Raw genomic sequence first — 24,721 nt, 5'->3', positions numbered from 1 at the left:
CTTAAAGAATTTCTCTTTTAAAAAGGTGTTTTTATTGATTGTGAAGTGCTTTTGGAAGTTGTTTAAAAACTTTGAGGAAAGGAAGAAATATCTTCTGTTTTGACGTGACGTCATGTCAACCGAAAACCGCAGTGAGCTGGAGTTCTTTCAATTGATCTTCAATGCTGAATTTACATTACACGTGTCCGTTTAGACAGTTATCACCATTTCCTACATTTTTCACTAAATACGTCGATGAAATTTCATCGTTTTTGCTTAACTGAAATTTTCACTGCAGATGAACTTCGTTTTCAAGTCATATTTGCCTTGGGTATATGTTGCACATTGTCCAATTTAGATGTTATAGATTTTTGAGAACTTGGAGAAGAGTTAACCTTTCCTGAATTAAACATTCATTAACCTACATTTGAAAATGTATTTGGAATGTCACCTTTTCATAGTCGGAATTGTAAAAGGACACTGGAAATTCTGGTGAGTTAAAACTGCACCATATGGAATCCGAAACAGGAAAGTGTAATGATTTTTCTTCGATGTCAACTGCATGAAACGTTCAAAATGGTGAGGAGATGGAAAATGTGGATGAGAGAAATTTAAAATCTAGGTAAAAAAAAAATTGAGAATAAGTGGTGTAGTGCAAAAAATGAAGTCAAATGGAAATTTGGCCTTTATCCCAAAATAGCTGGCAAAGTGAAATTGTTACACATGTATGATTGAACTTCATCTGGAATACCACAGTTAGTCATGGACCCTGCACTAAGCTGGGGGTGGTGCAGAGAGTGAGATGGTGGAGCAAAGACTCATCAGAAAGATGGTGCTTTCAATGATGAACACAACTTGTAAAGTCTTGGCTTATAAATTGAATATAGAGGCCAAAGATGAATAAAGTTGGGGTATTAAAAGAATTGATAGATTAGTTGGAGATAGTTTTTCTGCTGAGTGAGTTCTTATGATAATGTCAGGAAGCACTGTGGAAATCTGGAATATGTTCTCCAGAAATATAGTAGTTATGGCAATTGAATGTTTTGAATCTGAAATGGATAGATTGTGTTGATTCTGTAATCCTTTAACACCATTGACCTGACCTGGTAAGTAGCATTAAGGTGGAGATTAGCCTGATCTGATTGAAACAGACTTAGAGGCTGAATGACCCACTTCTGAGCTTGTATTTGTGGCCAAATGGGGAAAAAAGTGATGAGAAAATATAGAAAACTGAGTTTACTATTTATAAAGGCACTTAATTTTGTAGCATTTGTTTTTATTGGATGTGTGGCAATAAATGTGTGGCTTTCAACCTGAAGTATTAAGTTTCTCTCAGACTCTTCTTCGATCTGTTGAATGTTTTCAGTGTTTTATGTTTACACATCAAATTTCCAGTGTCTGAAGTCCTTTGCGTTGTCACGTACACGCAACCCTGTAAAAGTATCAGCAGCAATTGAACACACCTGGAGTCTGGTTCTGCAGTTAACAAACACTATTTTATCAGTAACTAGTAATAATAGTAAACTTAAAACCAAATAATCCAAGGGTTAGCAGTGTTATGCATATATAGGTGTAAATTATATATACTTCAAGCTTAAGTGGTAAATGAAACAGTGTTACGATGGTATGTAAGAAGAATTCAGTTCAGATGCATGGGATTGAAGTGAGATGTTTGTAATCCAAAGGCGAGTGTTGTGAGAAAGCAATTTCATCGATATTCCACAGACTCCATGACAGCATTACAAGATAACAAGGGCAGTTGGCTTTATCTCTGAAGTTGTTCCACTCCGCACACAAAGTATCACTGACAGTGATCTTCAATGAATATCCTTTCAACACAAGTGATACCACAGGATACTCAAACAGAATCCATGAATGGATTATCACCAACAGTAGCTTATCACAAAGGGGACCATCTTCAAAGGAATCACCACCCAGGCAAGGGTCAACACACCAGTAGATTCCACAAGGTTACCCCAATCTCAAACAATGTGATAGCCACTTATCCAGTTCCATGGCATACGAAATAACTGCAACAGTGATTTGCCACAGGGGTGCCTTTTTTCAGTGAACTACCACACACAGACAAAGGGTAAACACACAAGGAATTCACAAAGGTTTCCCCTCACTAGAGAACCCACTCCTGTGGATTAACTATATGACAATCACACCTTTGTAGTCGAATTGAAACCAACTCACTCTCACGGGCTACTTAGAGAGAGAATCCAAACAGTGATCTCTTTGTCACTAGGTTGTTTCTGTTTCAAACCTTGCTCTCCTCTCTTCTCTGCAGACTTCTTCTAGTTGCAGCAAATTTGTGAGAGTCAATACTCTGGATCGATCTCAACTCACCCCTTTTGGGCTACTGAAAGTTTAAACCTGCAACCAACTCTCTTGTTTCTTCCATTGACCAAATCCATTTTGACTCTAACTGTGTCTTTCTGTGTGTGTCTCTGTGTCCTTGTAAAAAGTAAACAAGCTGCAGAGGAAGCATAACATCGATTGTCCATCAAATAACTCCACCTCCCCTTCTCTCTGGAGCAGCTCAAACAGTGTCCAAAAGTCAGTCTCATTCTTCTGATGTTTTAAAGTGACAGTCCACAGAAAAAATGAACCCTGGGGGTACATAACACTGCCCCCCCCCCCCAAGAAAGCAAAATTTTGATCAAAGAGCAAAATTTTTTAAATTGTAGATTGCAGTGTATAAAGCAATAGATATGTGATTAACATGTAGCACATTACAGAAGTGTATACAAATACTAGTTTCTATTTCATTTTTAAACTTAACAATCCAGACAATCAATCTACCATGTTATTATCTTTACCTTTCACATGCTTTGTTATTAAGTCAAGTTCCTGCAAAACCAGATCCTGTTATATTCAAAATGGCGTTTGGTCAACCATTTTCCCTTTTCCACTTTGAAACCATAGAACAATTAACTATCACATGATCAGCTTGCTTACCAGCTGTCTGGACTTCACCCTGAACAAGTGCCAACTCATCACCAATGTTTTCCTTGTAAAAAGTTCCAAACAAGTTATTTGGTCCAACTCCACAACTTTTAGTTCCACAGGTTTCCATAGTAACCCCTACAGATGGCCTCTCCAAGTCAAAACAATACTTTGAGCCTTGTCTCCAACCCACAACCTTGAGGTTGTTGATCTTTAAATTCCAAAATATAGTTAAATAAATCAACATACAACTGTCTCAGCAGACCACTGTTCCTTCAGCAAGGTCAAAGGTCTTGAAATCAATCCAGACTTCAATATCACCTATTCAAAGATTCAGAAACAACATCTTTCCCAACACCTTCAATTAAATTTTCCACACCAGTTTTCATCTCATCACCAGATTTTAGCACACTAGCCAATATAAGTGACTGAGAACCCTCAATTTCCACTGATACTGCGGTTAACCCTTCATTCACTGACACCAATCCATCTGACACAAAAGGACTGCATTCCTTTCCAACCAAGTCAGACACCTCAGGTTTTAACGGAGTTTCAACACAATATTCAGCATCCTGTGGATTTACAGATGCTTCAACAACCTGAACACAGGCAATTGGGACTGCCTCCTCTTCCTTGCTTTCATCACTAGTCTCAGTTTCAAATTCCAAGTCACCTTGATCATCCCAGCTACTCTTTTGGAAGCTTTCATTTGGGAAAAACTTAACCTTATGGGTTAAAGCATACTCATCTGCCAATCTAGCAGACTCCTGCAAAGTGGCGGCATCCTTTTCATCTGGGTATGCCTTTACATCACCTGGAACACACTTCTTGAATTTCTCAATCAAAACCAGCACTTTCAAGCTGTCAAAATCATCAGGGTCTAACACTAGACCTCCCAGCTGCCATATCTCCCCCTTGAACTGCCTCTGTCTTTCTAGCTGTTTTAGTTGCAACTCATGCTGCCACTTTAATTTTTCCACCTGATACTAGTGCTCAAACCTGCTAGGTTTACTTTCAGGAAACAACTCCAACTCCTCCACTTTAAACATATTCTCAGATACATAATACTAGGCTATTGTCTTCTGCATCTGTGACCTCCTCATTGTCGATTTCACCTTTGTAAGTTTCAACTGTTTAGCAATACACAACAACTCAAACCTTCTGGCGTCATCTAATGCCTCAGAGGTTGGTGTTTCCAGAAATTTATCAACATTCATTGCTGCGGGTGGGACGTCATGTGATGACGTAGGATCGAGACGTGGAAATCCAGCTCTCCCGTAAAAAAAAAAACAGTAAAATAATGTTTAAGTGAAGAAAAGTTAGTAAATACTTTTTAAACATTACTTATAAACTACTCAGGGTTGTCTTAAGATATGTCTCCTAAACAGAAACAGAAGAAAACTACTACTTTGAAGACAACACAAGTTGGAAAAGAATCAAGGCCGGCTACCATGAAAGAGCCTTGGGCTCAAGTGCGTTTTACCTCTGGCGATACAGAACAGGAAACTGTGGCAACATCAACCGTTTCCAAAAAAAAAGAGCAACAGGAATTGTGCATGCGTGAAGGAAGGGGCATGCGCAAACACGAACACTCCAAACTACAAATCCCAGCTACGATCGGAACTGAAAGTGAAAGTGAATATGAGGTGGAATCAGATTCTCTGGATAAATCAGATGAAGATGAAGAGACAAACGAAGAAGAGCAACAGGAAGAGGTTGGAGGTGATATTGGAGACATAAAAAAATCTTTGCTGCAAATAATGCATGAATTAAAAGCATTAAAAGTAATAAGATATTAAAAATATGAAGATTATGTTTGATAAAATGATGAAAAGACAGGACAAAATGGACAAGAAAATTAAAAACTTGGAAGAAGCAACGGGAGACACCATTGATAGAGTGAATAAAATGGAAGATAATATTTCTGCCTGGACATCAGAAAGAAAATGGTTGTTGGAAAAAGTGGATGTACTTGAAAATTTTAGTAGACGAAATAATATTAAGATTGTTGGACTTAAAGAAGTTATAGAGGGAAAGGATCCAATAAATTTTTTTCAAAAATGGATTCCGAAAATTTTGGAAATGGAAGAAGGAACCCAGTTAATTGAAATTGAAAGGGCTCAGAGAGCCTTAAGATCAAGACCTCAAGTTGATCAAAACCCACGATCAATCTTAATAAAATGCTTAAGATATCAAGATAAAGAAAAGATCTTGAAGGCAGCTGCCCAACGTGCCAGAAAGAGAAACGGGCCATTGATGATAGAAGGGAAAACAGTTTTTTTTTATCCTGATATAAGTTATGACCTTTTGAAGAGAAGGAAGGAATTTAACCCAGCGAAAAAAGTTTTATGGGAAAAGGGATATAAATTTATATTGCACCACCCGGCAACCCTGATAATTTTTTTGGATGACGGAAAAAGAAGATCTTTTACTGATTATCGGGATGCGGAAGAATTTGCACAAGAACTCCCAAATATTCGCTAACCACAGCCAAAGATTTAAAAGTGAAATGGAGTAAAGATGAAGACAAGGACAATGGAGTTGATGGATGTTTAAGGACAGAAGAATATTTAAATATATTCTTAATTATATGATACAGGGAGAGAAAGGTAAAAAGTTGAGAAATATTAATCGAGAGTAGTGATATTTTTTCTCTTATATATACTTTTTTATGTTACGGGGGAGCTGGGGGAACTTCGGATCGATTGCTACAGGATTCACGTGTGTACTCATGGCGATTGCCATGACCCATACAACGGAGGTGGGTAATGTGTCTTTTTTATTCACAACATTAGTAGGGGGGTATTTTGTTATTTTTTTTCTTTATAATCTACTTTTCTTTAATCTTTCTTTCTTTGCCTGGATAATTGGGATGTGGGGGGGAAGACACATAGCAATAGAGAGAATTTAAAAAAGATTCCCCAAGGCACTACGAAAGTTGAAAAGTTAGTTGTATTACTATAGACTGGAGTAACCCTGTTAAAAATAATGACTAACTTACAGAATTTTAAAAGTTTTAATGTTAATGGGCTTAATGGACTGGTGAAAAGAAAAAGAATTTTAACATACATTAAGAAAATGAAAATATATAAGCTTTTAGCTGCATTCCATTTGAAAAAATCACTTATAATTTAAGAGATAAATATGAAATATTTCTAAAAATTTGGCACCCTTATTTACAAAAGATAGGATTAAATATATAGGTGCTCCGAAGATAAAATAATTGGTTATTTGGGGAAATAAATAAATATATATACTAAAGCTATTATGAACTCCATGGAGCATGTGGGGATCTTCCGATATACAGGCATTCTTTCTTTCTTTCTTTTTTTTTTCTCTTTCTACAGGGATATGTTGGGGAGAGGGGGGAAGGGTTGATAATTTTTTTCCTTCTTTAACCATTTGAAAATTCAATAAAAATATTTTAAAAAATCGATTGTTGCTGATTTTCTACTCAAGCAAATCAAAAGGGATTTCCCCCAATCAGATTGACCATTAATCAATCAATTAAACCCCCAACAATTTTAAAATGGCTCCAAATAATTTGTTCATATCCCAGACGAGCCACCCAATTTATGTTATATACACACACACAACCCTGTAAAAGAATCAGCAGCAATTGAACACACCTGGAGTCTGTTTCTGCAGTTAACAAACACTATTTTATCAGTAACTAGTAATAATAGTAAACTTAAAACCAAATAATTCAAGGATTAGCAATGTTATGCATATATAGGTGTAAATATATATACTTCAAGTTTAAGTGGCAAATGAAACAGTGTTACGATGGTATGTAAGAAAAATTCAGTTCAGATGCATGGGATTGAAGTGAGATGTTTGTAATCCAAAGGCGAGTGTTGTGAGAAAGCAATTTCATCGATATTCCACAGACTCCATGACAGCATTACAAGATAACAAGGGCAGTTGGCTTTATCTCTGAAGTTGTTCCACTCCGCACACAAAGTATCACTGACAGTGATCTTCGATGAATATCCTTTCAACACAAGTGATACCACAGGATACTCAAACAGAATCCATGAATGGATTATCACCAACAGTAGCTTATCACAAAGGGGACCATCTTCAAAGGAATCACCACCCAGGCAAGGGTCAACACACCGGTAGATTCCACAAGGTTACCCCAATCTCAAACAACGTGACAGCCACTTACCCAGTTCCATGACATATGAAATAACTGCCACGGGGGTGTCTTTCTTCAGTGAACTACCACACACAGACAAAAGGTAAACACACAAGGCATTCACAAAGGTTTCCCCACTCCTGTGGATTAACTATATGACAATCACACCTTTGTCGTTGAATTGAAACAAACTCACCCTCACGGGCTACTTAGAGAGAGAATCCAAACAGTGATCTCTTTGTCACTAGGTTGTTTCTGTTTCAAACCTTGCTCTCCTCTGTTCTCTGTAAACTTCTAGTTGCAGCAAACTTGTGAGAGCCATTTATCAATACTCTGGATTGATCTCAACTCACCCTTTTTGGGCTACTGAAAGTTTAAATCAGCGACCAACTCAGTAGTATCTTCCATTGACCAAATCCATCTTGACTCTTAACTGTGTCTTTCTGTGTGTGTCTCTGTGTCCTTGTAAAAAGTAAGCAAGCTGCAGAGAAAGCATAACATCGATTGTCCATCAAATAACTCCACCTCCCCCTTTCTCCTCCCTCTCTGGCCACCTCATGTGGCCCTTAATTAGCTCTGACCTAATAATCCACTCTTAAAATATAAAACATCAGGGATAACCTAAATTAATTTTGATAATGTGTAATCTTACATTGCTGGACCAATAATTATGATTTAAATTGTATTTGAGAAAGTTTCTTCTATGATAGATTTCACTCTTGACATGAAGCAGGCAAGGTTAGCATCAGTAGTTTCTGCCAGAAATTAGCTACAGTATTGTTTCCATTTTACCTTTTTTAATATGTGAATTTAAAATAAAATAAGAACTGTCATGTAGTTATATTTTATCAATGTGTTGTTGCTTGTGTTTTACCTGGTTAGCTGACAGAATTCCTCATACAATTTATGTGTGAATGCCATTATATGTTTCCCTCAGATGAAAAATGGCTTGAGAAATTGTCTTCTGAGCAAGTCATATGAAATGGACAAGTATTTCCAAATTGTAAATTAACTTAAACAAAATCTTTGTTCTATTTGCTTAACAGTCATAACGTACTTTATTTCTTTATCAGTTTATAACTTTATTGGCACAGTAGTTTGTTAAACCGAGTAACTCAATCTAATGCCAAACTAAAATCCCAATACAGTGGATTCCAGGTAATTGGGGCATTGGTTAGTCAGGACATCCGCTTATTTGGGACGACTCTTAACAAATACTAGTTGAGAAAATAGCTGGGATTCCCTTCATTTATTTGAGACGCTAGGCTGCTTAATTGGGACAGGAGACTGTTGCCAAGCAGCTTCTAACTGGCGTCACAAGTGTGCACTTGTGTGGCCATTAGATACTACACTGTGTTTGGAATGAATAGTTTATAAATAGCGTCAGTTGTGTGTGCTTGTGTGTTTAAAAATAAGAGCAGTGATTTTTGACGTTGAAAGTTGTTGAGAAAGAAGTAAGCAGTAAGACAATTCAGAACCGTTCTGCTCTCTGCGATTTCCAGTATTTAGGGGTGGAAGTGCCAGAAATGACCAGAAATGAAATAGCTTCATGACTTGAATAAGTTTGGGACTATGAAGAATTTGAAGGTATAGAGTATGATCTTAAAAGTTACAATGAAAATGAAGATTTGAAGGCTGCAGTCATCGATAGCATTGTATGAAGCAGTCCATTGTCTACATTAGGTGTCTCCTGATTTTACTTATAGTGAGTCAAAAGAATGAAGTAGTGTACACCTCAAATACAAATACTTTATTGTCACCAAACAATTGATACTAGAGCGTACAATCATCACAGTGATAATTTGTTTCTGCACTTCGTGCTCCCTGAAGTACCATTCAAAGTAAATATAATAAAAATTTAAATTATAAATCATAATTAGAAAATAGAAAAGGGAAAGTAAGGTAGTGCAAGTCAGGTCCAGATATTTGGAAGGTACAACCCAGATCCGGGTCAGGATCTGTTTTGCAGTCTTATCACAGATGGAAAGAAGCTGTTCCCAAATCTGGCCGTATGTATCTTCATGCTCCTGAACCTTCTCCCGGAGGGAAGTGGGACAAAAAGTGTGTTGGCTGGGTGGGACTTATCCTTGATTATCCTGGCAGCACTGCTTCGACTGTGTGTGGTGTAAAGTGAGTCTAAGGATGGAAGATTGGTTTGTGTGATGTGCTGGGCTAGATTCACGATCTTCTGCAGCTTCTTCCTGTCTTGGACAGGACAACTTCCATACCAGGTTGTGATGCACCTATAAAAATCAATGAGGGTTTTAGGGGACAGGCCAAATTTCTTCAGCTTTCTCAGGAAGTAAAGGCGCTGGTGGGCCTTCTTGGCAGTGGACTCTGCTTGGTTAGACCAAGTCAGGTCATTTGTGATATTCACCCCGAGGAACTTAGAGCTTTTGACCTGTTCCATCTGTGCACCACCTATGTAGGTGGGGTCATGCAGTCCGCTACTCCTTCTGAAGTAAACAACCAATTCCTTCATCTTGCTGACGTTGAGGGATAGGTTATTGTCTTTGCACCATGCCACTAGGTTCTTAATTTCGTCTCTGTACTCAGATTCATCATTACCCAGGATAAGGCCTACAATTGTGATGTCATCAGCAAACTTATATATTGAGTTCGATGGAAACTTGGCTACACGATCATGAGTGTACAGTTTGTAGTAGTATTGATTGTGTTCTAATTTGTTTAATATTTCATTTAAATATATAATGTGTTACTCAGATAAGTGGTAGTTTGTCTTTGTTTTTTTTTATATACCATTTTAACTTTTTCCATGAAACTTCCACTAATTGGGGCAGCTGCTTAATTGGGCCCAAATGTACCGGTGCTGATGTGTCCCAATTAACTGGAATCTACTGTATAGATGAATGAAAGCTATCCAACCCATCTTAATTTCATTATGTCAGGAAGGTCAATGATTCTTCTATCATTGTGATTAGATTCAGAAACTATTTTGAGGTATTTTCCCTTTGCTATCTCGGTGCATACAAGAGTTTTTTTGTTTTTGTCTTTAGTCCTGTTTTAGTTAGAATTAATTACAAAAGTTACTTTTGCCATATGTATTTTATTTGCAAGAATTACCTTTAAGCTGAAAAACAGATTTCTGTTCAATGTTTGTTAATTGTATGAACTGTCATGGGTGTGAAGAACAGGGTGTGAAGTTTTTGAATCACTGTCATGCACATGACTAAACTGTACTGTTTTATTTTGCCTGTATAATTTAGTATTTATTTGTTTCGATTACTTGTATGCAATAAAGTCTTATGTAATATTACATGGGGATACTTTTCATTTTAATAGCTGGCATTTTCAATTTATTGAAATACCTTTTATTAAACATTTTTGACATCCCTGAATGATTGCTATCTTTACAAAATTTCTGACTTAATCTTTACCTTGGGACATGCATGCATATTCTCAAGTGAAACTAAAAACGATTTTCCAGCTTCAGAGAATCATAGAAACAGCATGGAAATAGCCCATTTGACCATCGATGATCCAGTTGCACTTGTCCTACATTAATCCCATATTTTTATTCATCTCCATCAAATCACCCCCCCCCCCCCCCCGCAAGATTCTCCCACTTATTTACACACTTGGGACAATTTTTTGGCCAAGTAACCTGTTTGAAACAGCATATTCCTGGAATGTGGAGGGAAGTTAGTGCCTGAAGGAAACCCACACGGGAGAAAATGCAAACACCATGTGAACAATGCCCAAGCTCAGGACCAAACCTGGGTCGCTGGAGCTGTGAGGCCAGCTCCTGTACTGGCTGCTTTTCTTACAATAAATAAAATGGAATACAAACTTGGGGACTGTGATCTGTACAAGGGCAAAATAAGCTGAGATGTTGAGTGTAGCTTCTGTACTTTTAGAATCACGAGATATATTTACAACACATTGAGCAGAGGTTATGCAACCCATCTCACTTATGCTGCTTAACTCACATCTCCTCACACTGGTATGCTGGTATCCCTGCAGGTCATGGCTTTTCAAACCTGTCCTTGAGGTGTGAATATACCTGCAATTCTGTTGGGGAGGAGTTCCAGCATTTTGTGTGAATGACTGTGACGTAACAGTAATACATTTCCATGTCAAGGTGGTCTGAAGGCCAACTTCCATGTGATGGTGGTAATGTTCCCATGTTTTTGCTGCCCTCATCTTTCTGCTTAGTAGAGGTTGTGAATTTGAAAGACACTGTCCAAGGAGTTCTGATGAGTTGCTGTAGAAGGAACAAAGTGCTGCTACTCTGAGCTGGTGGTGGAGTGAGTAAATAATTTTGGATGGGTTGCCTGTTTAGTGGACTGTTATGTCCAGTATGCTTCTTGAGCGTTGTTGATGCTGCACATAGGCAGGTGGACGCTTGAGCCTTGTAGATTGTGGACAGGCCTTGGGGAATTGGGAGGCAAGTTTATAAAATTCCTAACCTCTGACCTACTCTTGTACCTGAATTCTGAATGTGGGCAACACAATGTGCTGGAGGACCACAGGGATCAGACAATATCAGTGGAGGGAAATGGATGGTCAATGTTTCTTTTCCTTCTACAGATGCTGCCTGACCCATCAGCATATTGTTGCTATAGACTCTGCAGTCTCTTGTGTCTGGTAACTCCTTGGATATTGATAGTGGGTAGAGAAATTTAGTAATGGTATGCCATTGCTTTTCAGAGGATGATAACTGGATTATTGCTTGTTGGATATCGTCATTAGCTGGCATTTGTGTGGACTGAATGTTACGTGAATGAATGATGCTGAACATTGTGCAATGATCAATGAACATCTCCTCTTATGACCTTATAGGACATAGAATAGTACAGCACATTACAGGCCCTTCGGCCCACAATGTTGTGCCGACCCTCAAACCCTGCCTCCCATACAACCCACCTTAAATTTCTCCATATACCTGTCTAGTAGTCTCTTAAACTTCACTAGTGTATCTGCCTCCGCCACTGACTCAGGCAGTGCATTCCATGCACCAACCACTCTCTGAGTAAAAAACCTTCCTGTAATATCCCCCTTGAACTTCCCTCCCCTTACCTTATGATTGAAAGCAGGTCATTGATGAGGCAACTGAAGATAGGTGGGCCCAGGACACTATCGCAAAGAACTTCTTGGAAAGATGTCCTGTGGCTGAGATGATTGAGCTCTAACTGCCACAAGAGTTACTAGATAGTATTACCAGTGGTGGGTTTTCTCCCTGATTCTCCTGGACTGCAGTTTGATCAGATTCCTTGATGCTATACTTGATCAAAAGCTGTTGTATTGTCAAGGACAGTTAGTCTTACTTATTATATAATAAGAACATAAGAAATAAGAGTAAGCCTATCATCTGGCCTATCGAACCTGCTCCCCCCATTCAATCCTCTAAGTAATTTGTTTTCCACTGAATTTAGTGTCATCAACAATCATAGATATGTTATAGTTAATCCCCCTTTTCAAATTGTTAAAGTATATCATAACAGTTGTGACCCTAGCACCGACTCCTGCACCACTTTGCTCATCATTGACTACCAGTGGGAGAAACATGCAAGATTGTCTTTAAAGGCACAACATTGCTTATTTTGGTTGATTTGTTTTAGCTGTTTTTCTAAGGTGAATTAAACTACTTTTAATGCACTAATGGATCCATCTCAATGTATGTAATACTTTAAAGATTAAAAACTGTATTTTCATTCCTGGTGTGTAAAATTTGCAAGAAACTTAAGACCATAAGATATAGGAGTAGAATTAGGATACTCTGTCCATCAAGTCTGCACTGCCATTCCATCATGATCCTAGACTCTCCACTACAGGAAACGTGCTCCACATCCACTCTATCCAGTTCTTTCAATGAGATCCTCCCTCACCCCCATTCTTCTAAACTCCAGTAAGTTTATGCCCAGGCTTTCAAATGTTTCTTATTCGCGAACGCTTTCATTTCTGGAATCATTCTTGTGAACCTTCTCTGGACCCTTTCTAATACCAGCACATTTTTTCTTAGATAAGGGATCCAAAATGGCTCTCAGTACTCCAAGTGTAATCTGACCAGTGCATTATAAGGGCACAGTATCACATCTTCACTTTTGTATTCTAGTCATCTTGAAATGAATACTAATGTTACATTTGTCTTCCTTGCCATTGACTCGACCTGCAAATGAACCTTTGGGGAATCCTCCGTGAAGACTTCCGAGTCCCTTTGCAGCTCTGATTTTTGTATTTTCTCCTCATTTAGAAAATAGACTTTGCCTTTATTCCTTCTACCATACACTTCCCTACACTCCCTACACTACTCCATCTGCCACTCCTTTGCCCATTCTCCCAATCTGCCCAAGTCATTGTGTAGACTCCCTGCTTCTTAAACTCTACCTATCACTCCATCTATCTTTATATCATCTGCAAACCTGGCCACAAAGCTATCAATTCGTCATCCAAATCATTGACATATTACGTGAAAAGAAGCGGTCCCAATATCCTTGCAGAGCACCATTTGTCATTGGCAGTCAACCGGAATAGGCCCTCTTTATTCTGACTTTGTCTACTCCTGGTAGCCAATCTATCCATGCCAGTATCTTTCCTGTTATAGCATGGGACTTACCTTGTTAAGCAGCCTCATGTGCAGCATCTTGTCTGAAAATCCAAGTAAGCCATGTCCACTGACTCTATCCTGCCAATTATTTCCTCAAAGAATTCCAACAGATTTGTCAGGCAAGATTTCACCTTAAGGAAATCATTCTGACTTTAAGCTACTTTATCATGTGCCTTTAAGTACTCCAAAGCCTCATCCTTAATAATGGGTTGCAGCGTCTTCCCAACCACTGAAGTCGAGCTAACTGGCTTATAATTTCCTTTCTTATGCATCCCTCCCTTTTGAAAGAGTGGACTGACATTTGCAAGTTTCCAGTGTTCTGGATCCATTCCAGAATCAACTGATTCCTGAATCATCACAATCTCTTCAACTACCACTTTTCAGAACCCTGGGGTGTAGTCTATTTGGTCCAGGTAACTTATCTACCTTCAGACCTTTCAGCTTCCCAGGCACCTTCTCCTTAGTAATAGCAACTACACTCACTTCTTCCCTGACACTCAAATTCCTGGTATTCTGCTAGTGTTTTCAACAGTGAAGACCAATGCAAAATACTCGGCCATTTGTTTTGTTTCCCTCTCCCCATCCCCCATTACTATCCCTCCAGCATCATTTTCCAGTGGTCCAATATCCACTCTTGCCTCTCTTTTACTCTTTATATATGTGAAAAAAACTTTTGGCATCCTCTTTGATATTTTTGGCTAGCTTACTTTCCTATTTTTTTTCCTCCATATGGTTTTTTCATTGCCTGTTGGTTTTGAAACACTTTCTAATGCTTTAACCTCCCACTAATTTTAGCTATATTATATGCTCTCATTTGTTTTATGCTCTCTTTGTCAGCCATGGTTGCCTCATCCTCCTTTTAGAATACTACTTCATCTTTGGGATGTATCTATGCCAGGCCTTCTGAATTGCCCCCAGAAACTCCAGCCATTGCTGTTCTACTGTCATCCCTGCTGGTGTCCCCTTCCACTCAACTTTGCTAGCTCTTCTCTCATGGCTTTATAATTCCCTTTACTCTAATATTGATATATCTGACTTTATCTTCTCTCTCTCTCAAACTGCAGAGTGTATTCTATTGTGTTATGATCACTGTCCCCCAAGGGTTCCTTTACCTTAAGCTCCCTAATCAAATCTGGTTCATTGTACAACACTGAAACCAGTTTGCCTTTCCCCAAGTGGGGTCAATCACAAACTGGTCTAAAATGCCATCTCATAGGCATTCTACAAATTCTCTGTCTTGAGATCCAGCATCAACCTCATTTTCCAAATCATAACATATCACAAGATTGCCTTTATTACATACCTTGTCTTTTCTCCTTTTGAAAATTATTGTTCGGGAGCCTTTATATAACTCCCATCAGGGTCTTTTTACTCTTGCAGTTTCTTAACTCTGCCCACAAGAATACTTATCTTCATCTAATATCATCTCTTTCTAAGGATTTGATTTCCTTTTTTGGACTAACAAAAGCACCCACTCCCTTTACCTATCTGCTTGGCCTTTCGCTGTTCAGCTCCCAGCTATGATCTTCTTTCAGACTCATCTCAGTGATGCCCACAATGTCATACCTGCCAATCTCTTAATAGCACTATGAGATCATCTACCTTATTCTGTATACAGTGTGCATTCAAATATAACACCTTCAGTCTTGTATTCATCAGTCTCTTTGATTTTGCTTCCATGTTGCACTTAACATTTTGCCCTATCATCTGCTTGTCATTCCTCACTGTCGCATTAAACACTGCACTAACTTGTATACCACCTGCCCCATCACTCGAGTTCCCATCCCTCTGCCAAATTAGTTTAAACCTTCCCCAATGACTCTAGCAAACAGGCCTGTAAGGATATTGGTCCCCTCATGTACAGGTCTAATCAGTCCTTTTTGTATAGGTCACACTTTCCACTGAAGAGGCCCCAATGATCCAGAAATCTGACACCCTGCCCCCCCACACCACTTCCTTAGGCACTCATTCATCTCTACCATCATCCTATTCTTGCCCTGACTAGTAAATTGGGCTCAGTAATCCAGAGATGATGATGATGACGATGAGTATTATTACTACTTCTACTTCTCCCTTTCTACCTATGACATTGGAGCCAATGTGCCCCCAACATTTAGCTGTTCACCTTCCATCTTGACCAACTTCTGCAGCTGCTCACACATTCTGGACCTTAGCATGCAGGAGGCAACACACCAACCTGGCTTCTCTTTCATAGCCACTGAATTTCCTTTCTGTTGCCCTAACTATCGAGTTTCCTATCACTGCCACTCTGCACTGAGCCTCAGTGCCACTGGCCTGGCTGGCTACTGATGCTGTTCCTTGATTAGTCATCTTACTCCTCCCCCCCACCCCACCTTCCCCAGCAGTATCAAAAGGGATATACTTGTTGCTGAGGGCAATGGCCACAAGAAAATCCTACACTATTGGCTTATTTCCCTTACTTCTGTTTTCACCCATCCACTATCTGAAGCCTGTACACTGGGTGTAATCACTTCAGTAAAAAGCTTGACTATTGGGTTTTCAGCCGCTCAGATGGTCGTGAATGCATCCAGCTCTAGCTCCAGTTTTTTGACCTTGTTAGGAGTTGAAGTTGGATGCACTTCTTGCAAATGTAGTCATGGGGGTGACCATTTGGTACCCTGAAATCCCAAATCTAATAGGAGGAGTATTCCACTGTCTGAGGTACCATTCTCCCTACATTTGTTATACCTCGAACTTCTCAAATTAAGTTTTAGCCTGCACCTGTTCTTGCCGAAACCTGTTGAGCCAAAGCCTGACCACTTTAAAGGTCTCTGCTCAAACCCTGATTCTTTTTATTGGCTCTTGCTAATTAATCCGAGTTACTATTAACTCAATCAATCTCCCACTCTGCAGACAAGTCCTTACAGACCCCACTCGCTTTTTAAAAACTGTTGAGTAAAGTCCACAGGAAACTGTCTTTAACTCACTCTGCAGTCTCTCACTCTGTAAATTTGTTGAGCTGTAGTTGACCCGAGAAATGTACAAGCATCTAGTATTCTCTGACCTGCTGTAGGAAGGGGAGGGAGGTGTTGGAAACAGACCAGTTGAGCTTGAGGGCAGGGTGGAAGTTGGAGGCAAAGTTGATGAAGTTGACAAGCTCTGCATGGGTGCAGGAAGCAGTTACCTATGCAGTTGTCAGTGTGACATAGGAAGAGTTATGGAGTGATACTGTTGGAGGCTTGGAACATGGACTGTTTTATGTAGCCGACAAAAAGGCAGGCATAGCTAGGACCCATGCGAATGCCCATTGCTATACCTTTGGTTTGAAGGAAGTGGGAGGAGCTGAAGGAGAAATTATTGAGAGTGAACTGGTTTACTGAAAAAAATACTGAACTGGTTGAGTTACTAACTACACGGTAGTGCTTTAAATAAGTTATTTAATGGTCAGTTACAGTACAAATGTAGCTTAAAACTTCCTATGATCTGGGCATTACATAAATGTCTGTCAGTAATTGCCCATCATGAGTTGCTGCCTTAAACCACTGTGGTCCTTCAAGTGAAGTTACGCCCACTGTACTGTTGGGTAGGGAATTTCAAGACTTAGACTCAGAGGCATTGAAAGGTAATGATATTTACGAGTCTGAATTGGAGGGCATCTACAGCTGGTAATGTTCCCTGTGGTTTTGATCCCTTTTGGTGTTAATGGTAAAGATTGCAGAGTTAGGAAATAGGAAATCTTGGTAAGAAATGGAAATTAATTTTGTAGATGGTGCGTCCTACTGGTGAAGGGAATGGATATTCAGAAAGGATACCAATCAAGATGATTTCAACCTGTATCCAGGCAAGTTCAGAGTATTTGATCATACTCATGATTTGTGACTTGTGAACTGCAGAAAGGCTTTGTGATATTTAAGAGGGAGTTTAAGAGACAACAAGAATTTGGACTAGTTAAACTTCTAGTTAGTAATGACGTATTTAAGTATGACACCCCCACACTCCAGTAAGATGTGACTGATCTACTCTGAGTTCTAAAGTCAGTGGTAACCCAGAGGATGTTGATTGTAAGTGAAATGGCAATGTTAAGGGAAAGTGGTTAGATTTTTTTTTGAGAAAATCTATTGAAAGTCCATAATTTTGATTTGATTGCTACCAGTTATTGACCCTGCTTGAATGTTGGCTAGGTCTTGCTGTCCACAGGCACCATCAACTTGGCAGTAGAGGCAGATACATCAGAGGCATTTAAGGAACTCTTATATCGGCTCATGGATGATAGAAAAAGGGAGGGCTAAGTAGGAGGAAAGGGTTAGGTAGATCTTAAGCGTAGATTAATAGGTCGGCACAACATTGTGGATCGAAATGCCTGTACTGTGTTATGGTCTATGTGCTGGCTTCTGTGGGGCTACAGGTATATTCTGTTAACTGGAAACTTGGTCCATGGCTGCACATCTGCTATGAGCTGTTGAAATTGTGAACAACACATAGGAACAGAACACTGATGTAAACTTGGGATGACCTCTCCTTTTTCCAAAGTAAAATGTCAGTGATTCATGAACTGAAAAATGAGCAGTTCAGCTAGATTGGAAAGTTCTGGACATGCTTTAAAACTTAGAGATTATTAAGTTAGCAAAGTGCTCGCAGAACCAGAAGTAAAGGATGTCCTGCATGCCAAACATCTTTGTAAACATACTTGTTGGTCAGTTGCTAAGAACATAATTGCTGAGTTGAGGTTTGATTGTCATCAAGATGAGTGTTCACAGAAACTATTACAAACTTGTTGAGCGAGTTTCCCATTGGTAACGTGTTTCTGAAGATAGATGAAATACTTGTCAACACTGGTCTTCAGTTGGCTCATTGAGTGAGAACTTGGAAAGATTCCCTATATGGCCTTGAGACATGAGACTGCAGATGCTGGAATTTAGAGCAAAACAAACTGCTGGAGGAGGGAACTCAGCAGGCAAGAGGAAATAGTTCATGTTTCATCTGGAAATATGACCTTTAAATTAGCAGAGACAATTGTAAAGAAAGTAAAGTTAGACTCATGGTGAACTCAAGTTAATACAGGTAACAGTAATGTCCTTTGCAAGCTTGTATTTCCTGCAATGGTGTGTTACCACTGATGTACAGTTGAAGATTCTTTCTGCACTCTAATTATCCACACAAGATGCTGCAGGAAATATGGACAGTTGACATTTTGTGTCAAGACCTTTCATCAGGGAGGGACGTCACGTGATGACGTAGGGTCGAGACGTTGGGAATCCAGCTCCCTCGTAAAAAGTAATGAAATAGGGTTTAAATGAAGAAGAATTAATAAATACCTACTAGAAACTATTTATAAGTAACTCAGGATTATTTTTGGATATGGCTCCTAAACTGAAACAGAAGAAAGCTACTACTTTGAAGACTGCGCAAATCGGCGGCAAAAAAGGCCTAACCTTCTCGGCGAAGCCTCGGACTCAAGTTGGATCTCCTCCTGGCAAAGTGCATGGCACTTCTGATGATGCGGGATAGGAAGTTGCAGCAATGTCGGTGGTCTCTAAGAAGAAACGGCAAGAACAACGCATGTGCGAAGAAACAAGTATGCATGAACAGATATTAACAAAACTACAAATCCCAACTATGGCTGGAAGTGAATGGGAAGTGGAATCAGACTCTTTGGGAACTACAGAGAATGAAGAAGAGGAAAAGAAGGAAGAGATTAAAGGAGACATAAGAGATATCCTGATATAAATGATGAATGAGTTAAAAGCTATAAGAACAGATATAAGAAGGATGCAGAATACACTCGATAATATGGTGGAAAAACAAAAAGATGGATAATAAAGTTAAAGAGATGGAAGTAAAAATGGAAGAAAATACTGAAAGAATAGATAAGATAGAAGACAATAATCTTATCTGGACAATAGAAAGAAAACGGATGTTGGAAAAAATAGATGCGCTTGAAAACTCTAGTAGACGAAATAATATTAAAATTGTTGGTCTTATGAAAGATACAGAGGGAGAAAATTCAATAAAATTCTTTCAAGAATGGATTCCGAAAATTTTGGAAATTAAATAAGGAAGCCAAGTAATTGAAATTGAAAGAGCACACAGAGCTTTAAGACCAAGACCTCAACAAGATCAAAATCCAAGATCAATTTTGATAAAATGCTTAAGGTATCAAGATAAAGAAATTATCTTGAAGGCAGCTACTCAAGGTGCTAAAAAGAGAAATGGGCCATTGATAATAGAAGGAAAAAGAGATTTTTTTTATCCAGACATAAGTTATGATCTTCTGAAGAGGCGGAAGGAATTTAATCCAGTGAAAAAATCTTTATGGGAAAAGGGCTATAAATTTTTATTGAGCTACCCAGCAAAATTGATAGTTTTCCTGGATAATGAAGAAAGAAGATTTTTCGTTGACTACCGGAAAGCGGAGAAATTTGTACAAGAATTACCTGATGTCCACGAAGAGGAGTAAAGAATTATAGAAATGAAGTGGACTAATGATGAAGTCTGAAATAAGGTTGGACTTGACGGACATTTATAAGGAAAACAAAAATAGTTGAGGAGTATTAATTGGGAGTAGAGACACTAATTATTTTCTTTTTTGTTCTTTATTAATATATTTTCTTTTTTTTTGCGGGGGAGCTGGAGGAGCTCCTGATCGATGGCTGCGAGTTTCACGTGTACAATCATGGTGATTGCCATGACCCGTAAAATGGGGGGGGGGGGGTAATGTTGTGTTCTTTTTATTCACAACATTAGTGGGGGAGTATTTTGGGTTCTTTTCTTATATATTAGTTACCTTTTTTCTATTTTTCTTCTTTTTTGCCTGGATGGTTGGGGAGAGACTCATAGCAACATGGAGAATTTCAAAGAGTTCCCAAGGTATTATGAATGATTAATTTACTTAATTTTTTAAGTTTTAATGTTAATGGACTTAATGGACCTGTGAAAAGAAAGAGTTTTAACATACATTAAGAAAATGAAAGGAGATATAGCTTTTTTACAAGAAACACATTTAACAGAAATAGAACATAAGAAATTAAAGAGAGGTTGGGTTGGAAATGTCATTGCAGCTTCATTTAATTCAAAATTGAGAGGAGTTGCAATTTTGGTTAATAAAACTTTACCAATTAAAATACAAAATGTAATTGATTCTGTGGGGAGATATGTGATTATACATTGTCAAATTTTTTCAGAATTATGGACTTCTATGAACATTTATGCACCAAATGAAAATGATGCAAAATTCATACAAGAAGTTTTTTTGAACTTGGCTGATGCACATGATAAACTATTAATAGGTGGAGATTTTAATTTTTGTTTAGATCCAGTTTTGGATAGGTCAACTAAAGTTGCTATAAAATCAAAAGTAATAAAACTAACTTAATCATTAATGAAAGATTTAAACCTGATTGATAAATGGAGAAAAATTAATCCAAGAGAAAGAGATTATTCATTTTATTCAAATAGACATAAAACTTACTCAAGGATTGATTTTTTTTATTATTAAAAAATATTCAGGATAGAGTGAAAAGTGTGGAATATAAAGCAAGAATACTGTCAGATCATTCCCCCTTGATACTGACGATGATAATAATGGACAAGGAGGAATCGATCTATAGATGGAGATTTAATTCAATTTTATTAAAATGTCAAGATTTTTGTGATTTTATGAAAAAACAGATTCAATTTGTTTTGGATACAAATTTACATTCTGTTGAGGATAAAATTGTATTATGGGAAGCAATGAAAGCATATTTAAGGGGTCAGATTATAAGTTATACATCTAAAATTAAGAAGGAATACATGGCAGAAATAGATCAATTGAAAAAAGGTATCAAAGTTAGAAAAAGAATCTCAAAGATATATGACAGAAGAAAAACGAAGACAACTTGTTAATAAAAAATTACAATATAATACACTTCAGGCATATCGTACAGAAAAAGTAATTATGAGAACTAAACAGAAATATTACGAATTAGGTAAAAGATCACATAAGATTCTTGCTTGGCAGTTGAAAACAGAACAGGCTTCTTAAACAATAAATGCAATTAGAACAAGTGTAAATAAGGTTACTTATAAACCTTTAGAAATTAATGAAACTTAAAAAAAATTTACACTGAACTGTATCAATCAGAACCACAAAATAAGATTGCTGAGATAGATAAATTTTTATCACAAATAACCCTTCCAAAATTAAATTTGGAAGAACAGAAAGGATTAGATATGACCTTTACATTAAAAGAGGTTGAAGAAGCTTTAGGATAACTTCAGAGTAATAAATCCCCAGGAGAAGATGGTTTTCCTCCTGAATTTTATAAAAAAAAATTAAAGATTTATTAATTCCTCCTTTTATGGAATTAATATATCAAGTGGAAAGAATGCATAAACTCCCACAATCTTTTTTAACAGCGATCATAACTGTATTGCCAAAAAAAGAGAGTTCCTTTAAAACCAACATCATATAGACCTATTTCTTTGTTGAATACAGATTATAAAATAATAGCAAAAATTTTATTTAATAGAATATCTAAATATTTACCAAAATTAATATATATGAATCAAACAGGTTTTATTAAAAACAATCAATGGATAATATAACCCGGTTACTTAGTATAATTCATTTGGCACAAAAAAGAGAGGAAATGAGTGTGGCAGTTGCTTTGGATGCAGAAAAAGCATTTGATAGATTGGAATGGGATTTTTTATTTAAGAAAAAATATGAGTTAGGAAAATCTTTTATACAATGGATTAAAACCTTAAATACTAATCCTCAAGGTAAAGTAGTTACAAATGGTCAGATTTCAACATCATTTTGCTTAATGAGGTCAACTGTACAAGGCTGCCCATTATCACCTGCTTTATTTGTATTGGCAATAGAACCATTAGTTGAATTAATTAGAACAGATTAAGACATTGGGGGCTTTAGAGTTACTCAAGAAGAATATAAGATTAATTTATTTGCTGATGATGTTTTGATTTATTTAACAAACACATTGCAATCTTTGCAAAGATTGTCTTTTAGATGGGAAGAATTTGGGAAAGTATCAGGGTATAAAGTGAATTGGGATAAAAGTGAAATTTTACCCCTTACCAAAGGAAATTATAATCAATGTCGATTAGTAACTCAGTTTCTATGGTCAATAAATGGGATAAAATATTTAGGTATTAGAGTTGATGATGATGTAAAAAAAATTATATAAACAAAATTATTTGCCATTATTAAAAAAAATAAAAGGGGATCTTGATAAATGGATGATGTTACCAATAACATTAATAGGTAGAGTTAATGCTGTAAAAATGAATATATTTCCTAGATTGCAAACTTTATTCCAAATATTTATTCCAAACTTTACCAATACAATTACCTCAGAAGTTTTTTCAAGAACTGAATAAATATGTAAGGAAATTTCTTTGGAAAGGAAAGATGTCAAGAATATCATTGGAAAAATTGACATGTAAATTTGATTTAGGAGGGTTACAACTTCCAAATTTTAAGAATTATTAGAAAGCAAATCAACTTAGATTTATTGCGTCTTCTTTTGATGAAAAAAACCCAGCATGGATTAGAATAGAATTAGATAAGATAGGAGAAAACATACCAGAAGATTTTATATATAACTGGGAATCCAAATGGATACGGGAAAAAAAAGAATCTTCTATATTAAGACACTTGATTGATTTATGGAATAAGGTAAATATGGATGATAAGATAAAGAAATCTTTATTAGCAAAAAGAACTTTAATTCAAAATAGGCTTATTCCTTTTACAATGGATAATAAAATTTTACATAATTGGTTCCAAAAGGGGATTAAATATATAGGTGATTGTTTTGAAAGAGGTATATTGATGTCGTTTGATCAATTAAAAAATAAATATAAAATATCAAACAACACTCTTCTGTTATTTTCAATTAAAGGCTTATTTACGAGAAAAGCTGGGTCAAACAATGTTGATGCCAAAACCTAGTGAAATAGAAATATTAATTCAAAAGTAAAAATTAAAAAATTTACATCTTGTATGTACAATTTGATTCAAAAACAGATAATTGAATCTGGAATTCAAATGGGAATCTGATTTGAATGTTAAAATTGATGGAAAAAGTTGGTCAAGATTATGTTCTGATAGTATGATAAATACAATAAATGTTCGACTTAGATTAATACAATATAATTTTTTACATCAATTATATATAACACCACAGAAAATAAATAGATTAAATTCAAATATGTCTGACCAATGTTTTCGATGTAATCAAGAAATTGGTACTCTTTTACATTCTACTTGGTCTTGTTTTAAAATTCAACCATTTAGATAAACCTAAGACTTTTATTGGAACAAATTACTGGAGTACAACTCCCACATAGTCCAATATTATTTTTATTAGGAGATATTGAAGAGACAATACCGAAACTTAAATTGAATAAGTATCAGAAAAAAATTTATAAAAATTGCACTGGCAGTAGCTAAAAAAGTTATCGCAGTTACTTGGAAATTGGATTTATATTTAACTATGGATCGTTGGAATAATGAAATATATAGTTGTATTCCACTTGAAAAAATTACATATAATCTAGGAAATGAATATGATATATTTTTGAATATTTGGCTTCCATACCTACAAAAGATGGGATTAAATATATAGGTCCTTTGAAGATAAAATTATAAAGTAATTGGGGAAAGTAAAAATAAATATTAAAATTATTTTGAACTCCATGGAGCATGTGGGGATCCTCCGATATCCAGGCAACCTTTTTCTTCTTTCTTTTTTTTCTTTCTTTAGATAAGGGTTAAGGGGGGGGGAGGGGGAGGATTAATATTATTTTTCTTTTTCTTACTAATTTTTCATTACATTTATTCTTTGTAATTTTCTAAAAATAAATAAATAGATAGATAATTTAAAAAAACAGACCTTTCATCAGGACTGGTGAAGGGGTTCAAACTGGAATGTTGTCTGTCATTTTTTTCCATAGATCCTGCTCAACCTGCTGAGTTCCTCTAGCATTTTGTGTGTTGCTCTAGATTTTCACCTGCGATTTCTCTTGTGTCTCTAGTATTATCCACCTAGCTATACTCAAATGAATAATAACTTGCCATTCCATTCAAACTGAAACATACACCTGCAGGAGATGAT

At 36.9% G+C, this 24,721-nt stretch overlaps 1 protein-coding gene across 3 annotated transcripts in view; it reads left to right on the top strand.

The window, feature by feature from the left end:
* Nucleotides 1–24,721, top strand: part of mkrn1 (makorin, ring finger protein, 1) — a 61,826-nt gene that overhangs the window by 609 nt on the left and 36,496 nt on the right. The gene's annotated exons all lie outside the window — the stretch shown is intronic.

This window comes from Hypanus sabinus, chromosome 8, assembly GCF_030144855.1.
Source record: "Hypanus sabinus isolate sHypSab1 chromosome 8, sHypSab1.hap1, whole genome shotgun sequence".
NCBI classification, from domain to species: domain Eukaryota; kingdom Metazoa; phylum Chordata; class Chondrichthyes; order Myliobatiformes; family Dasyatidae; genus Hypanus; species Hypanus sabinus.
Note: the sequence above shows the minus strand (reverse complement) of the source record. Positions and strands in the feature narration are given on the sequence as shown.